Here is a 26,724-nt window from a genome sequence, read left to right as displayed (position 1 = left end):
TCACGTTGTGTGTAGTAGAGTCTGGCGAGATACCATCTGACTTTCGGAAAAATATCATACACACAATTCCGAAGACTGCAAGAGCTGACAAGTGCGATAATTACCGCACAATCAGCTTAATAGCACATGCATCCATGTTGGTGACACGAATAGTATAGAGAAGAACGGAAAAGAAAATTGGATGTGTACTAGATGACGATCAGTTTGGCTTTAGAGAAGTTAAAAACACGAGGGAGGCATTGTGAGGCTGTGGTTGATAATCGAAGTAAGACAATAGAAAAACCAAGACATGTTCACAGGATTTGTCGAGCTGGAAAAAGCCTTCGCAATGTAAAATAATGCTGGTTGTACGAAAGCCTGAGGACAATTGGGGGTAAGCTATAGAGAGAGACGGGTAACATACGTACAAAAGCCAAGAGTGAATAATAAGAGTGGGTGACTAAGAACAAAGCGCTCGGATTAAAAGGGGTGTAGTCTTTCCGCCCCACTGTTCAATCTGTACACTGAAGAAGCAATGACGGAAATAAAGGAAACGTTCGGGAGTGGATTTAAAATTCAAGGTGAAAGGACGTAAGTGATATGATTCGCTCATGACTTTCCTGTCCTGAGTGAAAGTGAAGAAGAGGGATTCGTTGCGGGTCGCATCAAACAAGTCAAAAGCCTGATGACCCAAAAAATTAAAATGGAATCCACCACCACAAAACCATAAAGTTTCCCATCCCTTTGCCGTGGGACTGGTCCAAAATAACCAATGAACATTTTGTCCATGGCATCACTATCTCGCGTGGACTGAAGTAAGCCTTCTGTAAAACTGGGTTTGGGCTTGACGAATTTGCAATCTTCACAGTCGCCCACTAATTTACGTACATCTTTACGCATTGTGGGCGAGACATGTACTGTTTAACTTTCATAATGGCTTTATTCACTTCCAAATGCCCACCAATAAGGGGGTTGTCAAAATACCTAAAAATGACCAGTACTAGTTCCTCAGGTAAACAGACCTTAAACGATTTGTCGCTCTTAGTCTTGCAACATGTACTTCCTTTTCTCAGTTCGTTAACCTGCACCTTTCCCCAGTATAAAGCTTTTGTCTCATACGCTGAATCTATGGTTCCGGTCTCTGTTTGTTCAGCGAACTCCCAAAGAGCTCACGTACCTCGGTAAACACGATTGAAATCCATTTAGAATCTAGTAAATCCTGTCATAGCTGTTACTCCGTTACTTGCTCCTGGAACATACGGCTAAGGGCTTCTGTTACCTGATTATTTGCTCCCTGGCAGTGCCTGGCAGGGAAGCGAAAGCTGGAAACTTACACAGCCCACCTCTCGATTTGTCCTGTCTTTCTGGATATCGCAACCACCCAACTCAATGCCTGATTTACCGTTTGGAGGACAAAATGACTAAATGACAAAGCTCCTAGTAGAACTTAAATTTTTGGAAAGCTAAAAGCCAAGAAGGCCTCTGGAAGCGTAAGTTAAACGATGACGCTCGCCATCGTTTTCTCGTGAATTTACAGCAACGACCCCAGAATCAGAAGCACATGTTTCGCGAATGATGGTGCGTTCAAAATCCGGAACATCCAAAGCCAGCAGAATACTCAGAGATGCTTTAAAATGGTTCAAATGGATCTGAGCACTATGCGACTTAACTTCTCAGGTCATCAGTCGTCTAGAACTTAGAACTAACTAAACCTAACTAACCTAAGGACATCACACACATCCATGCCCGAGGTAGGATTCGAACCTGCGACCGTAGCGGTCGCTCGGGTCCAGAATGTAGCGCCTAGAACCGCACGGCCACTCCGGTAGGCAGAGATACTTTAACCGCCTCAAAGACCGCCTGCTGGGTTTCCCCATCGGGAAACTCACCCCTTTCTTCCTCAAGCCATTTATTGTGGCTGATAGTTGGACAAAATTCGGAAGGAATTTTATAAAAAAATTTGAAATATTGCTACAGCGAGCTACTTTTTTCATCTCTGAATATCTCGTCTCCTCTCCTGATCTATATTAACACCATTGGCTCAGACCAAGATCCTAAAAATGGAATCTCCCTTAGGTCCAGATTTACCATAGATGGTTTAAAGGTCAAACCCACGTCCCGCAAGGCTAATGAGGACTTTGCTGTACACTGATTTGAATTTCACGTCACACAAAACACAGAGTAGGAGACATGATAATACTGCCGCATCGTTAGATAAATTGAAGGAACGCTACTGAACTGGTACAGCTTCCAAACGGTGTCAAATCCTGCGGCATGTTTAGTCCTCAGTGAGAGGAATCTGCTGGTCGGGCTTCTTCAAATTCAGGATGGTAGAACAGGTAGTGAAGTTCGGTACTGGTACAGATTTTAAGACGACTTTTTGGTTAAGAATTCTATAATCACCTACCGATCGATAACTACCGGCTTGTCCCTTCGTTACTTGAAATATGGGCGACGCATACGGAGAGGCGTATCACGCCGTCGCGAAGCCTCTCATCAATCAGTTGTCACAAAACTTTCATTTTGGGTGGCGCAACCGTTATGGAGGTTGGAAAACCAGAATATCGTCCATCGGACCGATCTTATTCTTAATCCTGCTAGTGACTCCGAGTTTATTAGTCATCATGTCAAAAAACCACAACAGTACTCCTAACTGAGCTTTAGCTTACCAATCCTGCAAATGACTGACCTAAAACTATTAAATGCAGCGTGGCAATTGACCTCTTGGACAGGCTGACAAACACGCAGCTTAAAATCCCTAACAAGCCTGAAATGGAATGAAGTATTATTCTCGGCATAATTAAGAATTAATCCTCTTCGCTGCATGAAATTACATCCCAATCACAAATTAACTCACAATTCTTCGGCTAATATTAATTCCAGTGGCCACTGAAAATCCCGTAAAGCAACGCTTCCCTGTAAGCAACCTCCTAGATTCGACACTTGTCTGTTGGCAGTTTGACATTTCTGTAACTTTCCACGCAAGGGGGCGAGGTTAAAAGTACCTCGCCTTTTCCAGTACTAGTTATATTGATAAGACAAACTTCACTCCCAAAGTTTATTAGGAAACAGGCGGGTTCAAGATTGTCATATGCGCTGACAAAAGGTGGGTACTGACTAGTTACCTACCTGATTCGGTTATACCGCTTGGATAGGGAACGACTCCCAGACTATCCAAGTCTTTGACGTCAGCTGATCGGACGCCCACAACGCTGTATGCGACACTGGCCCAAAAAATTACTGCTATCGCCACACCGAAAAGAATCTGTAACATTCGATGGAATCGTCTACCTCAACCTTTCAATCTGAACATTTCCAGTATGTTCCCCTGTTCCTGATCTTTCAAAAATGCTTCTCGTATCGGCAAAGGTATACTCTCGGTTTCAAAGAACAATTCACTAAGCCGGAAAAAGTGGTAAACCTCAGCAAAACACAAAATCATTCCTGACTTGCATTCTCGACGGTTTCCCAACTCAGTCACAGGCAGTCTCAACGCAGCGACCGCAATTCTAATCTACTCAGAATAATGTAGGAGAGTTCGGCCAGGGGCATCGACGCGTAGAAAGTATTTATACAGCAGTGCGCCCCTAACTCGCGACTATTAACTTTCTCACACAATCTATCTCTCTGAGTCATCTACCGTTCACTGAACCTCCAGTACCTCAGCCACACTCTTACATAACAAACCTCTCGTCGCCAGATACGTCAACTGAATGATCACCTGATGTGGAACGTTAATGCAATCGCAAGTTCCTCAAAACGTTTCAACAGTCACGAAACTTCTCCCACTTGTGGTAATTCATTTACCGCCTTTCAGCCCTGACATATTAAACTCTATATCGGCGGCTGGGGACCTGGCCTGTAAGAGGACGTCGTTATGGCCAACTTTGGGGTCATAGTAAACTCCATAAATTTGCCTAATTCAAGATTGATGATACCTATTGTGCCCTTCGATATTAATTCATGAAATATTTCGGTAAGCTTGACGTCTTAGGATTGTGGTAGTTATAACGATATGTTTCCGTAATGTGTATACATAAACATACAGTTATAGATTCCCCGTTCGTAGTCGCTAATTATAACAATATGTTTACTTTTGTGCTGTAAGATATAGCTATAATTAGCGGTGGAAATATATTTGCGAACGCCGACCATGTATAGCTGTTTCTTTTTCGATCGTCTGATCAGTTGGAAGTTGCATTGCTGAGGAGAGCAAATGCCTATTCAAAATATAATTATTTTTGGATAGCTCAACATGAATTTCCTAAGGGACCGTAGTTTATCATGCATTTACCACTAGAATATGGTGCGGAGAAAATATTTCGCCGCATGCAACTTCCTTCCGATTTCGACGAAAGAATTCGTGACTGTGAACTCTTTATTTGGCAGAAACATAAATTAAATAACTTCATGAAGGAGTGAGACATAGTTTCTATATTAAATAAATAGTCCCTACACGAGTTCCATTTAACTCTGAATTTATGGCAATTGATAGATGAATATACACTGCAATGAAGGATTTAACAAGGATGCCGTTTTGACTGGCAATTCTCTTCTCGTCATCATCATCATCATCATCAGCGTTCAGTCTGGAGCATAGCCCCCCTTATACAGTTCCTCCATGATCCCCTATTCAGTGCTAACATTGGTGCCTCTTCTGACGTTAAACCGATTACTTCAAAATCATTCTTAACCGAATCCAGGTACCTTCTCCTCGGTCTGCCCCGACTCCTCCTACCCTCTACTGCTGAATCCATGAGTCTCTTCGGTAACCTTGCTTCTCCCATGCGTGTAACATGACCCCACCATCTAAGCCTGTTCGCCCTGACTGCTACATCTATAGAGTTCACTCCCAGTTTTTCTTTGATTTCGTCATTGTGGACACCCTCCTGCCATTGTTCCCATCTACTAGTACCTGCAATCATCCTAGGTACTTTCATATCCGTAACCTCAACCTTGTTGATAAGGTAACCTGAATCCACCCAGCTTTCGCTCCCATACAACAAAGTTGGTCGAAAGATTGAACGGTGCACAGATAACTTAGTCTTGGTACTGACTTCCTTCTTGCAGAAGAGAGTAGATCGTAGCTGAGCGCTCACTGCATTAGCTTTGCTACACCTCGCTTCCAGTTCTTTCACTACGTTGCCATCCTGTGAGAATATGCATCCTAAGTACTTAAAACCGTCCTCTTCTAACTTTGTTCCTCCTTTTTGGCACTCAGTCCGATTATATTTCTTTTCCACTGACATTACTTTCGTTTTGGAGATGCTAATCTTCATACCATAGTCCTTACATTCCTGATCTAGCTCTGAAATATTACTTTGCAAACTTTCAATCGAATCTGCCATCACAACTAAGTCATCCGCATATGCAAGACTGCTTAATCTCACCCAGCCAGTCTATTGTTTTCAACATATGATCCATAAATAATATGAACAACAGTGGAGACAGGTTGCAGCCTTGTCTTACCCCTGAAACTACTCTGAACCATGAACTCAATTTACCGTCAACTCTAACTGCTGCCTGACTATCCATGTAAAGACCTTTAATTGCTTGCAAAAGTTTGCCTCCTATTCCATAATCTTGTAGAACAGATAATAACTTCCTCCTAGGAACCCGGTCATATGCCTTTTCTAGATCTCTAAAGCATAGATACAATTCCCTGTTCCACTCATAACACTTCTCCATTATTTGCCGTAATCTAAAGATCTGGTCCTGACAACCTCTAAGAGGCCTAAACCCACCCTGATTTTCATCCAATTGGTCCTCAACTAATACTCGCACTTTCCTTTCAAGAATACCTCAGAAGATTTTACCCACAACGCTGATTAAAGAGATACCTCCGTAGTTGTTACAATCTTTTCTGTTACCATGTTTAAAGATTGGTGTGATTACTGCTTTTGTCCAGTCTGATGGAACCTGTCCCAACTCCCATGCCATTTCAATCATCCTGTGTAGCCATTTAAGACCTGACATTCCACTGTATTTGATGAGTTCCGACTTAATTTCATCCACCCCAGCCGCTTTATTGCACTGCAATCTACTGACCATTTTTCCACTTCCTCAAATGTGATCCTATTTCCATCATTATTCCTATCCCATTCTACCTCGAAATCTGAAACATTACTATCGCATTTTCACCTACATTGAGCAACTCTTCAAAATATTCCCTCCATCTGCCCAAGGCATCCACAGGATTCACCAGCAGTTTTCCTGACCTGTCCAAAATACTTGTCATTCCTTCTTACCTCCCTTTCGAAGACTGCTAATTACACTCCAGAATGGTTTTCCAGCAGCTTGACCCATAGTCTCCAACCTGTTTCCAAAGTCTTCCCACGATTTCTTCTTGGATGCTGCAGTTATCTGTTTGGCTTTGTTTCTTTCTTCAACATAACTTTCTTTGTCTACCTGGGTTCTGGTATGTAGCCATTTTTGATACGCCTTCTTTTTCCTTTTACAGGCTGCCTTGACTGTATCATTCCACCAAGCTGTTTGCTTCATCCTACTTTTACACACTACTGTTCCAAGACATTCTTTAGCCACTTCTAGTACTGTGTCCCTGTACCTTGTCCATTCCTTTTCCAATGACTGTAATTGACTACATTCAACTAACTGGTACCTTTCTGAGATCGCTGTTATGTACTTGTGCCTGATTTCCTTATCCTGAAGTTTCTCCACTCTTAACCTCCTACATATGGACCTGACCTCCTGCACTTTCGGCCTCACAATCCCAATTTCACTGCAGATTAACTAATGATCAGTGTCATCAAAGAATCCCCTGAATACACGTGTGTCCCTCACAGCCTTCCTGAATTCCTGATCTGTTATTATATAGTCAATGACAGATCTGGTTCCCCTGCCTTCCCAAGTATACCGGTGAATGTTCTTATGTTTAAAAAAGGAGTTTGTGATTACTAAGCCCATACTGGCACAGAAATCCAAGAGTTGTTTCCCGTTGCTGTTGGCCTCCATATCCTCTCCAAATTTACCCATAACCTTTTCATACCCTTCTGTTCGATTTCCAATCCTGGCGTTAAAATCACCCATGAGCAGAACACTGTCCTTGTCCTTTACTCTAACAACTACATCACTGAGTGCCTCATAAAAACTATCCATCTTATCTTGATCTGTCCCTTCACAATGCGAATATACTGACACAATCCTAATTTTTTTGCTAGACACTGTCAAATCTATCCACATCAGTCGTTCGTTTACATACCTTATTGCAACTACGCTGGGTTCCATTTCTTTCCTGATGTAAAGCCCTACACCCCATTGTGCTATTCCTGCTTTGACTCCTGACAGGTAGACCTTGTATTCTCCCACTTCCTCTTCTTTCTCATCCCTTACCCGAATGTCACTAACAGCTAAAAGTCCAGCCCCATCTTACTTACAGCCTCTGCCAGATCTACCTTCTTCCCAGAGTAGCCCCCATTGATTTTAATAGCTCCCCATATCATTACCATTTGTTTGCCAAGTCGTATCTTAGGAGTCCCTGGTTTGTCAGTTAGAGGTGGGACTCCGTCACCTCCAAAGGTCCGAGGCATTTTGCTCTGATTGTTGCCAGCATCATATTTAAGGTACCAGGGAAGCAGGTTGCTAGCCTTACTTGCCCCGAGTCCCATTGGGTTTTACCCCTAACGGCTGAGGGACTAACCGGTGGATTTGGTAGTCTTTGCCGTATGAGCACAATGGTGACCACGGCTCAGAATATGTCCGAGATGCCCAGCCTTATTCCAAAGTAACTGGTATCCCGACTGTCGGGACCACTTTCTTGGCCACTCATACGTTGCCTGTGGTTCATGAACTAGGACATGACTACAGGAACCCACACCATGAATCACATTCTCTTCTCGTAATGAAAATAGTTCCTTTACGTTTTCACATACACGTCGCACAATAAATCTACTGCTGTGCAGTATTGCACTTTTACTTTTGCACTTTTACTTTACACTAAAATAATATCATTTTTAACAATAATAATACGGCGGCAAGACGTGCGCGCCCGACACAAGTTACAAGAGACAAGAGAAAAGAGTAACTGAGTAACTGTTCACCGACAGTATCTCGTACATGAAAAGAATGTGTAAAAGTGTTCTTCTTCTGTCCGTTTCTCGCGCTGCGGTTTTCAAAGTCGGTAACTCACTGCATCTCTGACAGCGCTTCGACAATAAACACATTACGTCACAGGACGTTCACCTTTTACATTCTCGCAACATCATTTGCTAACTGTAGTTGTTGCCGAGCGACTGCTCGATTAGTGAATGATTTAAAATGATAAGGCAATCACATAATGTTACAAACTCCAGCCATGTTCCCCTCAGCTGTATCGCTGTACTTCTTGCCTGTCGCGGCTCATACATAAGTGATGCTCATTTCATTGGTTAAGATTTTTTAATAGTTTCTGCTCTTTTCATTTAAATTATTATCACCAGTTACTGATGAAACATATCTGTAGATTGAAATTTTGTCGAGTCTGCTATTTAAAAGCCGTGCAGTTTATCTCAAGGGGAACTACCCTATTCATTGCAATTATTCCGGGCAGGCTTTAGTACATCTTTTCTGGACATTTGAACTTTGTATGGTCTGCCAATAAAAATATGGAGATTCACTTTAATAAAAGCGATTATTTTCAGGGCGTTTATTAAGAGTATTCCTATAGTCAAATAATTTTGGAGTATTGAAGCCTTGTCTTCTCGCCTTTTACTGTAATTCTGGTGTTACAGAGAACCGTATAGCTTTTTGCAATTCTAAGTTTCACTTACAGATAGTTTGCTTACCATCATGTGTAGTCATTGGGCAGATGTTTTTACCAATTTATGTTGGGTTACAAGTTGTTATGTATCAGAATTTGTTCTTACTTTGCTGTAAAAGGAGTGGACTGTTAAGAGTTCTTAAGATCAGTTTTTAGTCTGTTGTAGTTGGCCTTATGTGGGATCCGCCCACATACCAGTACGGTCGTGGATGTCAGTTCTGCACCACCGATGCTGTCTGTTGCATTATCACCGCCTAAGCGAGATCTCAGTTGTATTCATATAACTTCGTCTTATTCTAAACTTACGTCACCAACGACCGTAACGCATTTTTTGTGTGTTTACTGCTAGTTTTCGGTGAATTTTAATAGCATTATTTAAATTTTATATCTAAAGTCACTTTAACGTATTTTGAAGTCTATAAAAATGGAATTCTCGGTCATTGTCAAAGTTTTATACACAAAGGCAGGTTTAGGTAATACGGAAAACTTTCTGTCGTTAAAAATTTGGTAAAATGTTTGTTTTTTAGAAAAATAGGGGCAAATGAATTTGTGTTAATGTTCTGTTGAATAAAATAGTATTGGTGTTGACAACGTCGAATGCTCTTAATTGCTCTCTGGCCCAGTCGTAACATTCAACAGCGTGTTAGACTGGTTGAATGGTCTGCAAGACATCTCAATATACATACTGTGCAAACAGTAAAGTTCTGCAGTTGAGCATAAGGATAAGGCCGGGGGCCTCGGGATACGAATAATATATTAATGTTCTTTCTGTACACACTTTGCTTATATTCTTTGTGTATTTATTAACTCAGCTAGTTACACAAATTAAATTTCCCCTCTTAGTGCAGTGCTGTTACTTATGTGTCTGTATGACCATATCTGTGTACGTCAAATATTCTAGTCTTCAGTATATGGTGTGTGTAATATTATCTTTGCTAAATGTGCAGTAGGCCCACTACTGAGTACACCACTTGCTGCTTCTTAGTTACTCCATGTAACGGATACGTTTCTACCTTTACGATAAATGAATGTTAATGGACAGATTCAGTGCGAGTGTCACTAGTCTTGAGTAACACTGGAAGTTCCGCTCGACACTTCCAAACCAGAAACTACATTTACTAATGATTGATTAAAAAATGTGACTCTTGTAACCCTTGGCACCCTGTAATATCAAAAACCATCATTAGATTCTTGTATGGAATATAAACTTTATTGACCGTTAGAATCAAATCACTGAAGTTGCGAGGAGAGCAATGGAATTTTAAGCGAATCGTTTCCGGGCTTTAGTTCCTCGCACGTTTCAATCGATGTCCAGTTTGATCGTTCTCTGTTTTTACTTCTCTTCTGTCGTAGTTGTTCGAGCGAATGTGGCACCTTCATTCACAGCTGTGTTATAATGTTATATGGCTATTTACTTTTCGTAAATTTACGTAAAATAAAACTGCATTAAGCATCAATGCAGTTAGGTAAAATGGACTACGTGTGTAATTGGTTCGATAGTTGGTCGTGATCGAAATGAACCCACTATTATTTGCCATTTGTCATGATTAAGAAGGATATCCTATGTACTGATAGAGTGGCAGTCTGTGTATAATATTTCTGTGAGATATGGTCATCTAAAAAGATAACATTGTTAAATACTAGTCTAGATGAAGTCACACATGTAGAGAGAGAGAGATAATCCTACATCTTTGATAGAAATTACATTTTTTTTTTTACTATTTCTTTAAATGGAGTTCAGTGATATTAGAGCTTCATTAACATTCTTTTACACGGGTACTTTTAAAGTCAGAGTTCGAAGACATTTTATTAATTCATTTAATAACTTATTCACTTTAAATATCTGTGGGTCGGCGTCCACATTCACTTTTTACACAAACAGAAGATTTAGTCCTGATTTTCTCTGCCAGCACCTCCAGCACTGTCTCTGGCGACGAGGCATCAGTGGTATGTCCTCCTGAGCCACTGTACTTGGTCCCACATGAATATGTTTACTGGCTAGTGAGCCGGTATCCCAATCCACTTTGCAGACAGAGAAGATTCCCAGCCCTGACATTCTCCATCCAGCGTCTCTCCAATTATGAGGCATTGATTATATGCCTTCCTCATACACTGTTCTAAGTTCCTCACCAATATGTTCAATGGCTAGTAAAAAAGCCGTTGTCCCCATCCACATTTCAGACACACAACGGTCTTCGCCCTGACTCTCTTCGCCCAGCACCTTCGACACACTCTCCGGCGGCGAGGAATCGGCGGGATGTCCTCGTCACACTCCACCACAGGCGGCTCATGGATCTCGGCAGTCGTCAGCATCATCCAGCCATCGTTCACCCGCACAGAAAACGAATTCTTCACTTTAAAATGCATAAGATTTTCTTCGTGCAACAACAGTAGTAATAATTTTATACGGTGACTCGTATGCACAAAGCGTACATTTCGAGAGAACAACTTTCTGTTTTTGTGTGTGATCGAAAGAAAGGAAAGAGTTTTCAAACGAAATCATTAACGGTGACAAGGATCATATTTATTATCTTCCAGCATTTATAATGGCCTGAGAAAAGGGTATGTTGTTTGTAAACTGACTCATCCCTTCGTAGCGAGTTATCAATGAAGTTGTGTCTTTAGTGCCGCCTTACCTTACCGATGACTTTGCCGTCGGGTACACCGATGGCAGCAGGTGGTGGCCGGGACATCTCCGCCTGCGCTGCCAGCAGAACAAGAAGTGGGAAGACAGAGAGAAAGAGAGAGAGAGAGAGAGAGAGAGAGAGAGAGAGAGAGAGAGAGTAAATGATCCACCTTTATTTCCTAGAAACTTAGAAGTAGCTACCTCTATTTCGAAAGGACACTCCCAGAGTAGAAATGCAAGTCGTACACTAGACCCTTCGTTCTACCTAATAAAATGCAGCACGTTATACAGCTTTTGTATATTCCACAGAAAATAAATTAGCACCCAATATCCGAAAGAAGTGTAGTGGGACGTCTAATAATCTCTGTGTACAAACATGACTTTTCACGAGATATCTAGGGGAATGCAATAAAATGGTTGACGCCAAAAATTAACCTGAAATATACCACATACTGTGACCTTACCAGTTTTTTTAAAATCGATTGAAAAATTTAACAACTTACAAGAGAAAGAATCAAAAAATAATTATTTAAATAAAACTGAATATTTAATACACCACATCATTAAATCGAAGTAATAAGTGTAAAATAATGTCTAACAGTCCCATACATATTCTTATCCTTATAAAGATACTGCTGAAAATTTTGTGATTGTGAACTTTTAGTATCCGTAGTAGTTCTTGTAAGATTAGAAACGAAAAACGTGGACCACATGCAATATAGCTTCACGTTAGTCAGCAGCTGAATTATTCATGCATCAGTTATGTATTGCTTGTGCCCCACGTTTTTCGTTTTACGTGTTTCAAGTATTTTCATAGACATTAAAAATTCCCAATCACAAATATCCAAGACTCTCTGTATGGCGTCCGTAATCTGTCTGGAGCTATGAGAAATCGTTTTATACCTTTTAGTCAGATTTAAAAACCTTGCTAACTAAAAAGTGATTTTTTTCCTTTCAATAGTTATTTTCTGTTTCTTACTCTTCGGTGGGTGAAATTCTATGAATCGATTTCATACCTTTTGATGAGATTACAACGGGGTCTGTGATATATTTCAGGATTATTTTAGTTTATGTTCACCTGGCTTGAAAAATCTGTTGATTTATCCTACGTTTATCTTAAGATATTACCGTGTGGGGAAAAAACTAGATACATCTGACGTCACACGGAGGCTTACCACCTACCATTCATCTAGCGGGCCATTCGAGACTGGATCAGAAAAAGAGGGAGATGGTAGTGGTACATAAAGTTCACTCCGCCACCCACCAGACAAGATAGTGAGGTAATATTGCATTGCCTGACATGTCTGAGCTATACTAAAAGTTTCAAAGCTCTAGGTCACCTTTACGTTAAATTAGAATCAATTGCGAAATCTTTACCGAAGAGACCGACAGACAAGGAAGCGATCTAACAAGAACGTGCTTGAAAGTTGCACTTTTGTGGTGATGTGATGTTAAAGATACATCCTAAGAAACCACGAATCGAGCACAACTGAACATTCAGATAATCAGTAAGTAGACAAACACGTCTCAGGTCAAGTATAGGAGACGAAAGACTAACACCCATCCGAACAGGCCAGGAAGCCCCCAAGTTACCGACCGGCCGCCGCCTCATCCTCACCCAACAGGAGTCGCTGGAAGCGGATATGGAGGGGCATGTGGTTAGCACACCGCTCTCCCGGACATGTGTCAATTACCGAGACCGGAGCCGCTGCTTATCAATCAAGTATCTCCTCAGTTTGCCTCTTAAGTTCTGAATGCAGCCCGCTTGCTAACAGTACTCGGCAGACCGGGTGGTCACCCATCCAAGTGCTAGACCAGCCCGGTAGCTCTTAAATTCGGGGATCCTATGGGAACCGATGTTACCACTGCGAAAAGGCAGTTGGAAAGTATAGCAGTCAGAAACTGCCTAAGAAATGACAACTATGTGTTGGTTACATGTTGGAGTCCAGATGTGTGCCTGAGGGTGACGTGGCTCTTATTAGCTAATTAAATGGCTTCATATATTGAGGTCCCTGGGAAGAAAATGAATCACCGATGATGAAGTTTCCTTTCTGCAACGAAAAGTCTGTAAGTGTATTGGATAGAGAGACACACAGAGAGAATGTGTGTGTGCTTGACAGAGAGCAAGAGAGAGGGAGAGAGAGAGAGAGAGAGAGAGATAGAGACAGAAAGAGAGAGGGAGGGAGGGTGGGAGGGAGAGCGAGGGAGGGAGAAAGAGAAAGAAAGAGACAGACTGAACCTTGAACTGTGCTGCGAGACGTGGTAGGTGGTTCAAATGATTGCAAGTTTGCCCCCGAAAGTCAAACCTAAGATTACTGGTCAGTGCTTAACAGACGACTTCAGCATCACTGGAAACTGGATCACTGTCAACATACTACAGCAGGATGAGATAAAAAGTACTGGGACATACTCAAAAATGGCAATGAGAACTATGGGACTTAACATCTGAGGTCATCAGTCCTCTAGAACTTAGAACTACTTAAACCTAACTAACATAAGACATTACACACAACTATGCCTGAGGCAGGATTCGAACCTGCGACCGTAGCGGTCGCACGGTTCCAGACTACAGCGCCTAGAACCGCACGGTCACAACGGCCGGCGAAACATACTCCCGCCATCTTTAGCTGTTAAGGTCTGTTTTCTTGCGCACTGAATCAACTTGTAGTTCTTTCTTAATCTCTACGTTTCTGAGGCGATATTTTCTGATGCACTTTATAACACAGAGGACAAATCTCATTTATTGAGCTCAAATCATTAGGTGTGAGAAATCAAGTATATGATCCATGGAGCATAGTAAGTACTAGCATGACTTTCTCAACTTCATCTTTCTCTCTTTCGTCGTTTGTTTTTGTAAAGCATTTCTAATTGTTATTTTGTAGGATGTTGTTATTAATTTCATTTCCGAAATCTCCTCATTTGATCATCTGCTTATAGCAGAGTATTAAAACATTTTTCACTGTTGATCTCTATGCCATAGCTGAAACTGCGTTTCCAAGCACTGACTAGGTCACCCACGTAGAAGTTGAAAAGAGCTGGAGACCGGTTACATACTTGTCTAATTCTCTGTTTTATTGTTACTTATTTAGACAAGTTCTTTAGTCTCGATCATAATTTCTTCTCTTTGAACAGCTTCATAAGAGTAAATTAGACGCATCGGGAAGCCTTTTTTTTTTTTTTTTTTTTTTTAAATAATCTGTCACATCACACATCTATTGCCTTTCTCAAAAGCATTTTAGTAATCTACAAATTTTATGCCATCTCTAACTTAAATTCTTTCCTGTTCTTCAACCAGTGCCTTCCCCTAAAGTATACTGTCATTACAGGACAGTTCTCTTCTAAAGCAAAAAAAGCGCATGCACCAATACTCGCTGTTAGATAAAATAGTAAATGGCTATTGGTGATCCATCCGTATTGTAGGTCGACGCACGTGAAACACTTTTGTTCCTGACTTTTCTTCCAAATCTGTGTTGGACAACTATTGAGAGCTTCGTGGTTCCACGATGTTTCACGACTGACCTCTTGTGTATGCAAGCCTCAGCAGAATCGGGAGAATCTCTAATGTTCAACGCTGGGGACAAATATGTCTCATGAACCGCGATAACACAAACTGTAAGATTCAGCAGCAACTAAACCGACTGGCCGCGAAAGAAACATTACATGAACAAAATTTTAGTTTCTTCGTCTACTGATACTATATAACACATAAACAGCAATCAAATGGCATTTATTTACACTAAAGAGCAGACGTGTATTTAGAAGATCTGCTGAAAATAGAGCGACGGGGATGGGACGTCGGCAACTCATATTAACTCCCTTGTGAAGTGTCGAATGACACAGAGACTTAACGACACATAACACTACACAGCACCCAATAACTTTTATGCATTTCTTCAAGCTTATTCCGAATTCTTACTTCTGTCGCGCTGGCGATACAGGATATGATTTTCTTTCTAGGGAGGAAAGCTGCCCCATCTCCTTCTCTCAGGGTACGCCCATGTTCCAGACCAGCAAAAATTAATTGTATACATATATACGCTGCTGGTGAATCACGCAAAACAAAATAAAGCACCTTTATTATCTACACTATATGCAGTACGTAACATGATACAGTATTCTAATATGTCCTAGAGCAAAGTCGCCGAGATGCCCCTAAATTCACATGATAATGGAAACAAAAAACTATCGGAATATACAGGACGCAAAAAATTCAGTGGGATACATCAGTTACCGAAACCATGTCCGACAATACTGTTAAACTACTCTCGAAGAATGAACATCAAATCTGATCACTGGAAAGGTTCGTTTCCTTCGGTAAAACGTATCTGGTCGATTAAACATATAAATTAAGCTGGATATGAACGATTTCAAATGTGATACCACAGCGATCAGCAGCAGTAGTTTGCACTCAACGTCAACAGCAAATGAAGTGAGTGTGGGTAAGACATGACGGAGACAAGATGTTGGTGTGTCACTTACGGTTTCGTATAGCGTCGCACCCAACGCTTTCTACGTTTTTCTATCTGAAGACGGTCCTCAACAAGCAGTTCAAATATTCAGTCAATGACATTTTCTCACCAAGAAGAAGCACTATAGCACGAAGAATAGCACTACGCAAATCACACAAGCACAAACAGTGTGTTTACGCAACACGATTTGCAGTCGCAATGTTTCTTCTCAACTGCCGCCTCGTGTGGTACGATATTTCATTGTTGACAAATTCCTCTGGGACCCAAGCTTAAGAACAAAGATAGCTCCTGAATGTACCGCAATGCTTTACTAGCCATAGGTAATATGTGGCTTATCTGTCTTTGTAAATTTCATCAATGATAATGTTAGTATCGAATTAAACATTTCACGATCAGACTCATTATTTGCCCACCAAGCAAAATAAAACTATGTATTTGAATATGCCCCAAATCGAAGCTAATGTGCTGATAGAAGTTTCTATAATTGAGTGCAGCAACACGCAGTACCCACAGATGCCTACAGAATTGTGTAATAAGTTTACTTTCAAAGCAAGACGTTGACCTACACGACTACAACATGTCTGTTTGACAGACCGATACCTTAGATCATTAGTATGCGGTGAAATGGGAGTGGTAACTACTTGTGAATATGAACGGATACGAAACAGTCACGTCTTGTGAAGTTTGCGTGATACTGAACTTTTTGTTGTACGAAATACATTTGCATCAGACATTTCTCAAGAACTTTTGAGATTTATAAACCGACGCACTGAGTGGGTCTGTGGGTCGTTGCGATGTGCAGATGACCCATCCTTAAAGCCTGAATAAAATAAAGATGGAGTCCGAATACGATGAGCGTCGAAAGAAACTGTGAAATAAGATGCAATGATTTCAAGAGGCAACTATAATTCTCAAAGACGACACAACTAATACAAAGACAGACGTGCAGAAGGTGCAGCTGCGTTTCGCAACGAAATCGAAATGTGTCTGCAGCAGTAAATATTGCCTCGCCTAAGAGCATTAAGATCCTTGCTAAAGAACATATACACACATGTTTGTATTTTCAGAATGTGAAATGTTGTGTGATGATACGAAATTCTTAGAGACGTGAGGCTTTGCACACAATTCGTAGGTCAGGTACGTACACCAAATATTCGGAAACCAGGGCCAGAGTGAGGTAAGTTTATTAACAACGCCAGGCAAATATTTGATAGATATTAATGGAAATTTCAACTACTATTTCAGCATCAAGAAGACAGACATAATCAGTAAATAGGGAATTCTATTGAACATAATGTCAGACAACCTAAAAATCCGTAGACACATAATCAAAGGTATTAGCTTTACAGTGGTAAACAAGTAATGTAATTAACAACATTCAGAATCCAAATATACCCATCAAGATGTAAGAAGCAATAAATTGTAACTCATTTCCGCTGCAAAACATCAGATGTATAGTAGAATCCTTAATTAATCCCCTTAAGTATCTGCACCATTTCCTTGTAATAAAACATTAAAGAAGTCACATCGAGGTCACCGAAGCACTTCCTAAATCACTTTCTGAAACAAATTATCCATACTACACTCCTGGAAATGGAAAAAAGAACACATTGACACCGGTGTGTCAGACCCATCATACTTGCTCCGGACACTGCGAGAGGGCTGTACAAGCAATGATCACACGCACGGCACAGCGGACACACCAGGAACCGCGGTGTTGGCCGTCGAATGGCGCTAGCTGCGCTGCATTTGTGCACCGCCGCCGTCAGTGTCAGCCAGTTTGCCGTGGCATACGGAGCTCCATCGCAGTCTTTAACACTGGTAGCATGCTGCGACAGCGTGGACGTGAACCGTATGTGCAGTTGACGGACTTTGAGCGAGGGCGTATAGTGGGCATGCGGGAGGCCGGGTGGACGTACCGCCGAATTGCTCAACACGTGGGGCGTGAGGTCTCCACAGTACATCGATGTTGTCGCCAGTGGTCGGCGGAAGGTGCACGTGCCCCTTCGACCTGGGACCGGAGCGCAGCGACGCACGGATGCACGCCAAGACCGTAGGATCCTACACAGTGCCGTAGGGGACCGCACCACCCCAGCAAATTAGGGACACTGTTGCTCCTGGGGTATCGGCGAGGACCATTCGCAACCGTCGCCATGAAGCTGGGCTACGGTTCCGCACACCGTTAGGCCGTCTTCCGCTCACGCCCCAACATCGTGCAGCCCGCCTCCAGTGGTGTCGCGACAGGCGTGAATGGAGGGACGAATGGAGACGTGTCGTCTTCAGCGATGAGAGTCGCTTCTGCCTTGGTGCCAATGATGGTCGTATGCGTGTTTGGCGCCGTGCAGGTGAGCGCCACAATCAGGACTGCATACGATCGAGGCACACAGGGCCAACACCCGGCATCATGGTGTGGGGAGCGATCTCCTACACTGGCAGTACACCACTGGTGATCGTCGAGGCGACACTGAATAGTGCACGGTACATCCAAACCGTCATCGAACCCATCGTTCTACCATTCCTAGACCGGCAAGGGAACTTGCTGTTCCAACAGGACAATGCACGTCCGCATGTATCCCGTGCCACCCAACGTGCTCTAGAAGGTGTAAGTCAACTACCCTGGCCAGCAAGATCTCCGGATCTGTCCCCCATTGAGCATGTTTGGGACTGGATGAAGCGTCGTCTCACGCGGTCAGCACGTCCAGCACGAACGCTGGTCCAACTGGGGCGCCAGGTGGAAATGGCATGGCAAGCCGTTCCACAGGACTACATCCAGCATCTCTACGATCGTCTCCATGGGAGAATAGCAGCCTGCATTGCTGCGAAAGGTGGATGTACACTGTACTAGTGCCGACATTGTGCATGCTCTGTTGCCTGTGTCTACGTGCCTGTGGTTCTGTCAGTGTGATCATGTGATGTATCTGACCCCAGGAATGTGTCAATAAAGTTTCCCCTTCCTGGGACAATGAATTCACGGTGTTCTTATTTCAATTTCCAGGAGTGTATATTTTCCATAGTTTCCTGAAAACATAAAGGATTTCCCGAAAACCCTGAATTCTTGAAAAATGTCAAAACATCTACAACAGAAACAAGTTTTTTTTTTTTTTCATGGATTCCACTCGAAGAAAATGTTATGTGTGTGAACGGACACACAACATTAGTTTCCTTAGTAGCAGGTGGGTATCATTTTCCTCTGTCCAGCCTCCATGTTGCGTTGTGAAATGGTTCAAATGGCTCTGAGCACTATGGGACTAAACAGCTACGGTCATCAGTCCCCGAGAACTTAGAACTACTTAAACCTAACTAACCTAAAGACAGCACACAACACCCAGTCATCACGAGGCAGAGAAAATCACTGACCCCGCCGGGAATCGAACCTGGGACCCCGTGCTCGGGAAGCGAGAACGCTACCGCGAGACCACGAGCTGCGGACTGAGTTGTGAAGTTTTGAATTTGTTTAGAGTTTGTTTTCGTGGCTCGTAAGTGATCAACTGCTGACGTCCAACTTATGTTGGTTCGCCTTCACTTTGCGTCATTCACTACTCAGCTACCAACTTCACAACGCAATGTAAGAGCTTGCTAATCTGTGAATGTATTTTTGTACCAAAGAGGGCAGATTATGTTGATACACAGGTGGACCCTTTAAAGGAGAAAACATTCTGGTCCACTTTATCGGAACCTGTGTGACATGTTGTTATAGCACGCACTGTGTAAATGTAAAATGAAGCCGAATGCTTCAATGTTGTTCACTGCTGTCATACTGGAAACTACGTAGATATATGTCTTTTGGCGGCAAGGCCCCTTTTACCAAAATAAACGTCTCGCTCTCATTGTGCAACGAAATATGTGTAAGTGTATGAGAGAGAAAGAGAGAGAGAGAGAGAGAGAGAGAGAGAGAGAGAGAGAGAGAGAGAAATAGAGTGAGAGATACGGATAAAGAGCAAGAGACCTAATAAAACCGTGGTCAAAAGTGGCAGTTTTTAGTGTAGCTCCTGATGACAAAGTAGAGTAGAGAGAGGGGGGAATCGCCTGGCAGTGCATCAGTTTGCAGACTAACGAAGGGGGTAGAGTTTGATAAAATACCAGCTAACTGCATTCCGTCACGTGTGTGTCATCAAACTATCAACACCACCATGCTACAAAGAACTGAATAGGACAATTTTCCTAGCAAATATAATATATCTTACTGATTACTGGAATACATTTTTGTTGAAGCAACTCGTGTCGACGTATTTAAGATAAATAAGAAATTCATCTTCCACACACCCCCCTATCTTCCTCACCCCATCCCATCCCATCTAGCCGCCATACGCTCTAGCTTAGATCTCGCCGGTCTGGATTTTTAAGCACAATATTCATATCAGTCTCTGCTACCACCAAGCACAAATTTTCAACAATATCAATTTTCACCCCACTTTTTTGGTCTTCGTTGACTATGATCAATATAAGGAACCTTGGCAATCTACACAACATGTACGACATAAGAAGTGATATATTACGGTAATACGACGCAGAATATAGCCGGCACATAGCCCCTAAATCCTCTTGATAGTGGACATATGCACCTTTCGGAATTTGAAGGATGTAAAGAGCTCAGTAGGGTACATCAGTTACTGAAATCATGGACACAAGTTTGTAAAACTGCTCTCATAGGCTGAAGGTCAAGCCGGATCACTGGAAAGGTTTTCTTTTCCCTTTCTCATTAAAATGTAGATGGTGCCATTAAACATCCAAATAAAACCAAATACAATCAATTCCATGCATGTGCTAAAGCGCTCAGCAACAGTAGTTTACAGTGACGTTAACGGAAAATAGATCACCGATGGATGATGTCGTCGATGTTCTCTTACAGTTCCGTACTGCGTCACACCCAACGCTGGCTTTCGAAGTTCTTCTGTCGGAAGTCTGTTCTCGAAAAGCAATTCAGATATTCAGTTAAAGAGCTTTTCTCACCAAAATGGCTCTCTAGAACACAAAGAACAGCACTCGAAAATCACGCAAGCACAGACAATGTGTTTACCCAACACAGTTCGCAATAGCAATTTTGCTACGCCCCTGCCCGCCTAATGACGTGGGATATTCCATTGTTGACAAATTCCCCAGGTACCCAAGCTAAAGAGTGACGACCTCTTCTGACAGTACAACAGTGCTGTACTAACTATACAAAATAAGTTGCTGCAATGTTCATTCTCAGTGTTATTATTTTCCTCTTAAGTAAAATATATTAATCATCTTTCTTTGAAAAGAATCGGAATGAAGCTATTATAAACGACAACAGCTGCAAGCATATGTGCAAAGCATTGGTGTAATGAGTTTTTCCTAACACATAGTCCACTATCACTATAGTTATATTTCTCTCTGATTACCAAATGGTTCAAATGGCTCTGAGCACTATGGGACTTAACTTCTGAGGTCTTCAGTCCTCTAGAGCTTATAACTACTTAAACCTAACTAACCTAAGGACATCACACACATCCATTCCCGAGGCAGGATTCGAACCTGCGGCCGTAGCGGACGCGCGGTTTCAGACTGTAGCGCCTAGAACCGCTCGGCCACCCCGGCCGGCTCGCTGATTACAAAACGTCATTTTGACTTACCTTACTGTTTCGGTAGATCATTTTATAGTGAGCTGTGTAGTGATGGTGAGGGTTACTTATGAATATGCACAAAATTGAAACATCAACTTCTTTTGAAGTTTCGATAACACTTAATTTCTAGTTCGACGAAATATGTTTGCATCAGACATTTACCACGACATTTTTAGATTTGTTGGCTGACGCACTTAGTGTATCTATGGTTCGTTGTGGTGTGACGATGCTTCTTTTAGATCTTGAAAAAAATTAGTATAATGTCCGAATCATTAGGGTGTCAGAAGAGACTAAGAAAAGGATGTAGTGGTTTGAGGTGCCACTGTAGTTCCCAATGACAACAGTTCCAGGACAAAGAAGAAGATTCTAAGAACAAATTCAAGTAGGGTGTGAAGTTCCGGTTCAAAACAGTTTGAAAAAGCATACTCAGTAGTAAACACTGGGTCCCGAATGCGAATTGCCCTCTATAGTAACGACCATGTACACACAAACGATTGAAGGCTTAGAAAGTGAAACATTATGTAGTGCTACGAAGTGAGAGCGTATGGCACTGTGGTCAGCACCATCTGGCAGTTGCGTATGCTAACCATTGCTGCCATGTTGATGGCATGCGGAAGGAGTAGGCTCTGCGCCAGCGCTGAGTACCACCCGCTCATCTCCACACAGTGCAAAAATGACTTTTATTTTTTTGTTTCTATTTACTTTCTTCCTATTTTCTTTTAGTCTTTTAGCTAAATACAACAGTACACCAGGTGTTGCACATGAATTGACATGAACATAACACGTGATATGTTAACATAATTTCAGATGTGTTAGTGTAACTAATCATTGTAGTTTATAAGTGGGAAAAACCTACATTAAATATCTGCATAAAATGTTAATTGAAAGTCTGTATGAAATATGTAGGTCAGTAAATAATAAGTTTGAAACCCAAATCTGTTTCTAACCTTAGGCTTCAAACATGGTTCAAATGGCTCAAAGCACTATGGGACTTAACATCCGAGGTCATCGGTAGCTAGACTTAGATACTGGCGTTCTAGGGATTGGAGTGTGCAATATCAGATCCGTTAATCGGGCAGGTAGGTTAGAAAATTTAAAAAGGGAAATGGATAAGTTAAAGTTAGATATAGTGGGAATTAGTGAAGTTCGGTGGAAGGAGGAACAAGACTTCTGGTCAGGTGACGACAGGGTTATAAACACAAAATCAAATAGGGGTAATGCAAGAGTAGGTTTAATAATGAATAGGAAAATAGGAATACGGGTAAGCTACTACAAACAGCATAGTGAACGCATTATTGTGGCCAAGATAGATACGAAGCCCCCGCCTACTACAGAAGCACAAGTTTATATGCCAACTACCTCTGCAGATGCCGAAAAAATTGAAGAAATGTATCATGAAATAAAATAAATTATTCAGATTGTGAAGGGAGACGAAAATTTAATAGTCATGGGTGACTGGAATTCGGCAGTAGGAAAAGGGATAGAAGGGAACGTAGTATTTGAATCTGAATTGAGGGTAAGAAACGAAAGAGGAAGCCGCCTAGTAGAATTTTGCACATAGCACATCTTAGTCATAGCTAACACATGGTTCAAGAATCATGAAAGAAGGTTGTATACATGGGAGAAACCTGGAGATACTGACAGGTTTCAGATAGATTATATAATGGTAACTCAGAGATTTAGGAACCAGGTTTTAAATTGTAAGACATTTCCAGGGGCAGATGTGGATGCTGACCACAATCTATTGGTTATGACCTGTGGATTAAGACTGAAGAAACTGCAAAAAGGTGGGAATTTAAGGAGATGGGACCTGGATAAACTGAAAGAACCAGAGGTTGTACAGAGCTTCAGGGAGAGCATAAGGAAACAATTGACAGGAATGGGGGAAATAAATACAGTAGAAGAAGAATAGGTAGCTTTCAGGGATGAAATAGTGAAGGCAGCAGAGGATCAAGTAGGTAAAAAGACGAGGGCTAGTAGAAATCCTTGGGTGACAGAAGAAATATTGAATTTAATTGATGAAAGGAGAAAATATAAAAATGCAGTAAATGAAGCAGGCAAAAAGGAATACAAACGTCTCAAAAATGGGATCTACAGGAAGTGAAAAATGGCTAAGCAGGGATGATTAGAGGACAAATGTAAGTATGTAGAGGCTTCTCTCACTAGGGGTAAGATAGAGACTGCCTACAGGAAAATTTTAATTCAGACCTTCAGAGAAAAGAGAACCACTTGTAAGAATATCAAAAGCTCAGATGGAGACCCAGTTCTAAGCAAAGAATGGAAAGCAGAAAGGTGGAAGGAGTACATACAGGGTCTATACAAGGGCGATGTACTTGAGGACAACATTATGGAAATGGAATAGGCTGTAGATAAAGATGAGATGGGACATATAATACTGCGTGAAGAGTTTGACAGGGCATGGAAATACCTGAGTCGAAACAAGGCCCCGGGAGTAGACAACATTCCATTAGAAATACTGACGGCCTTGGGAGAGCCAGTCCTGACGAAACTCTACCATCTGGTGAGTGAGATGTATGAAACAGGTGAAATACCCTCAGACTTCAAGAAGAATATAATAATTCCAATCCCAAAGAAAGCAGATGTTGACAAATGTGAAAATTACCGAACTATCAGTTTAATAAGTCACGGCTGCAAAATACTAACGCGAATGGAAAAACTAGAGAAGCCGACCTCGGGGAAGATCAGTTTGGATTCCATAGAAATGTTGGGACACGTGAGGCAATACTGACCCTACGACATATCTTAGAAGCTAGATTAAGGAAAGGCAAACCTACGTTTCTAGCATTTGTAGACTTAGAAAAAGCTTTTGACAATGTTGACTGGATTACGCTCTTTCTAATTGTGAAGGTGGCAGGGCTAAAATACAGGAAACGAAATCTATTTACAATTTGTACAGAAACCAGATGGCAGTTATAAGAGTCGAGGGACATGAAAGGGAAGTAGTGGTTGGGAAGGGAGTGAGACAGGGTTGTAGTCTCTCCCCAATGTTATTCAATCTGTATATTGCGCAAGCAGTAAAGGAAACAAAATAAAAATTCGGAGTAGGTATTATTTATTTTTTATTTATTTATTTATTTATTGTTCCGTGGGACCAAATTTAGGAGTAGTCTCCATGGTCATGGAACGAGTCAATACATGAAATTATAACACGATTGTAGAAACAGATAAAATGAAATATAAGAAACATATTGAGGCGACAAGTCGTTAGTTTAAATAAAGAAAATCCAGAATGCAACACTGGAATTTGCTTAATTTTTTAGCTCTTCCAGGAGCTCCTCGACAGAATAGAAGGAGTGAGCCATGAGGAAACTCTTCAGTTTAGACTTAAAAGTGTTTGGGCTACTGCTAAGATTTTTGAGTTCTTGTGGTAGCTTATTGAAAATGGATGCAGCAGAATACTGCACTCCTTTCTGGACAAGAGTCAAGGAAGTGCATTCCACATGCAGATTTGATTTCTGCCTAGTATTAAATGAGTGAAAGCTGCTAACTCTTGGGAATAAGCAAAAATTGCTAACAACAAACGACATTAAAGAAAATACATACTGTGAGGGCAATGTCAAAATTCCCAGACTATTGAATAGGGGTCGACAAGAGGTTTTCGAACTTACACCATACATAGCTCGAACAGCCCGTTTTTGAGCCAAAAATACCCTTTTTGAATCAGAAGAATTACCCCAAAAAATAATACCATATGACATAAGAGTATGAAAATATGCGAAGTATACTACTTTTCGTGTTGAAATGTCACTTATTTCAGATACTGTTCTAATGGTAAATAAAGCGGCATTTAGTTTCTGAACAAGATCCTGAACATGGGCTTTCCACAACAGCTTACTATCTATCTGTACGCCTAGGAACTTGAACTGTTCCGTTTCGCTTATAACATGTCCATTCTGTCTGATTAAAATGTCAGTCCTTGTTGAATTGTGGGTTAGAAACTGTAAAAACTGAGTCTTACTGTGATTTAGCATCAAATTATTTTCCACAAGCCACGAACTTATATCATGAACTACATTATTTGATAATGTTTCAATATTACACACAAGATCCTTCACTACCAAGGTGGTGTCATCAGCAAACAGAAATATTTTTGAATCACCTGTAATACTAGAAGGCATATCATTTACATAAATAAGAAACAGCAGTGGCCCCAGCACCGACCCTTGGGGAACGCCCCATTTAACAGTGCCCCATTGGGACTTAACGTCATTACCACTCTCAATATTGCGGAGGATTACCTTCTGCTTTCTGTTCTTAAAGTAGGAGGCGAACCAATTGTAAGCTACTCCCCTTACTCCATAATGTTCCAACTTCTGCAGTAATATTTTGTGGTCAACACAGTCAAAAGCCTTCGTTAAATCAAAGAAAACACCTAACGTTCGCAACCTTTTATTTAATCCGTCCAAAACCTCACAGAGAAAAGAGAATATAGCATTTTCAGTTGTTAAGCCATTTCTAAAACCAAACTGTACATTTGACAGCAAATTACGTGAATTTAAATGCTGCAGTAACCTTGTATACACAACCCTCTCGATAACTTTAGCAAACACCGATGGCATAGAAATAGGTCTATAATTGTCAACATTATCCCTGTCTCCCTTTTTATAAAGTAGCTTCACTACCGAGTACTTTAATCGGTCAGGAAACCAACCACTCCTAATGGAAAAGTTACAGATATGGCTAAGTACTGAGCTAACATACGTGGAACAATACTTCAGTATTTTGCTAGATACCCCGTCATATCCATGAGAGTTCTTGGTCTTTAGTGATTTAATTATTAACTCAATCTCCCTCTTGTCAGTATCATGGAGGAGCATTTCAGGTAACAGTCTCGGAACACTTTTTTCTAAGAGCGCTATATGATTCCCTGTTGGGACTAGGTTTCTATTTAGTTCACCTGCTATATTCAGAAAGTGATTATTAAGTACTGTACATATATGCGACTTATCAGTAACACGGACATCCCCACTACGCACTGATTCTATATTCTCAACCTGTCTCTGCAGACCAGCCACTTCCTTTACGACTGACCATATGGTTTTAATTTTATCCTGCATACCACATACTTTTTGCCTTTCTAATAACTTTTTAAGCACCTTACAATACTGTTTGTAATGGGCTGCTGCATTTAGATTTTGACTGTTTCTAACGTTTTGATATAATGGCCACTTTGTTCTACAAGATATTCTTATCCCTTTAGTCAGCCACCCAGGCTGCCTGTTTGTGCTAGTACCCTGTTTTGAACGTTCTAACGGAAAGCAACTTTCAAAGAGCACGAGAAAATTCTTG

This window comes from Schistocerca serialis, chromosome 8, assembly GCF_023864345.2.
Source record: "Schistocerca serialis cubense isolate TAMUIC-IGC-003099 chromosome 8, iqSchSeri2.2, whole genome shotgun sequence".
Lineage (NCBI taxonomy): Eukaryota > Metazoa > Arthropoda > Insecta > Orthoptera > Acrididae > Schistocerca > Schistocerca serialis.
The sequence above is the reverse complement of the archived record's forward strand: the minus strand, read 5'-3'. Positions refer to the sequence as shown.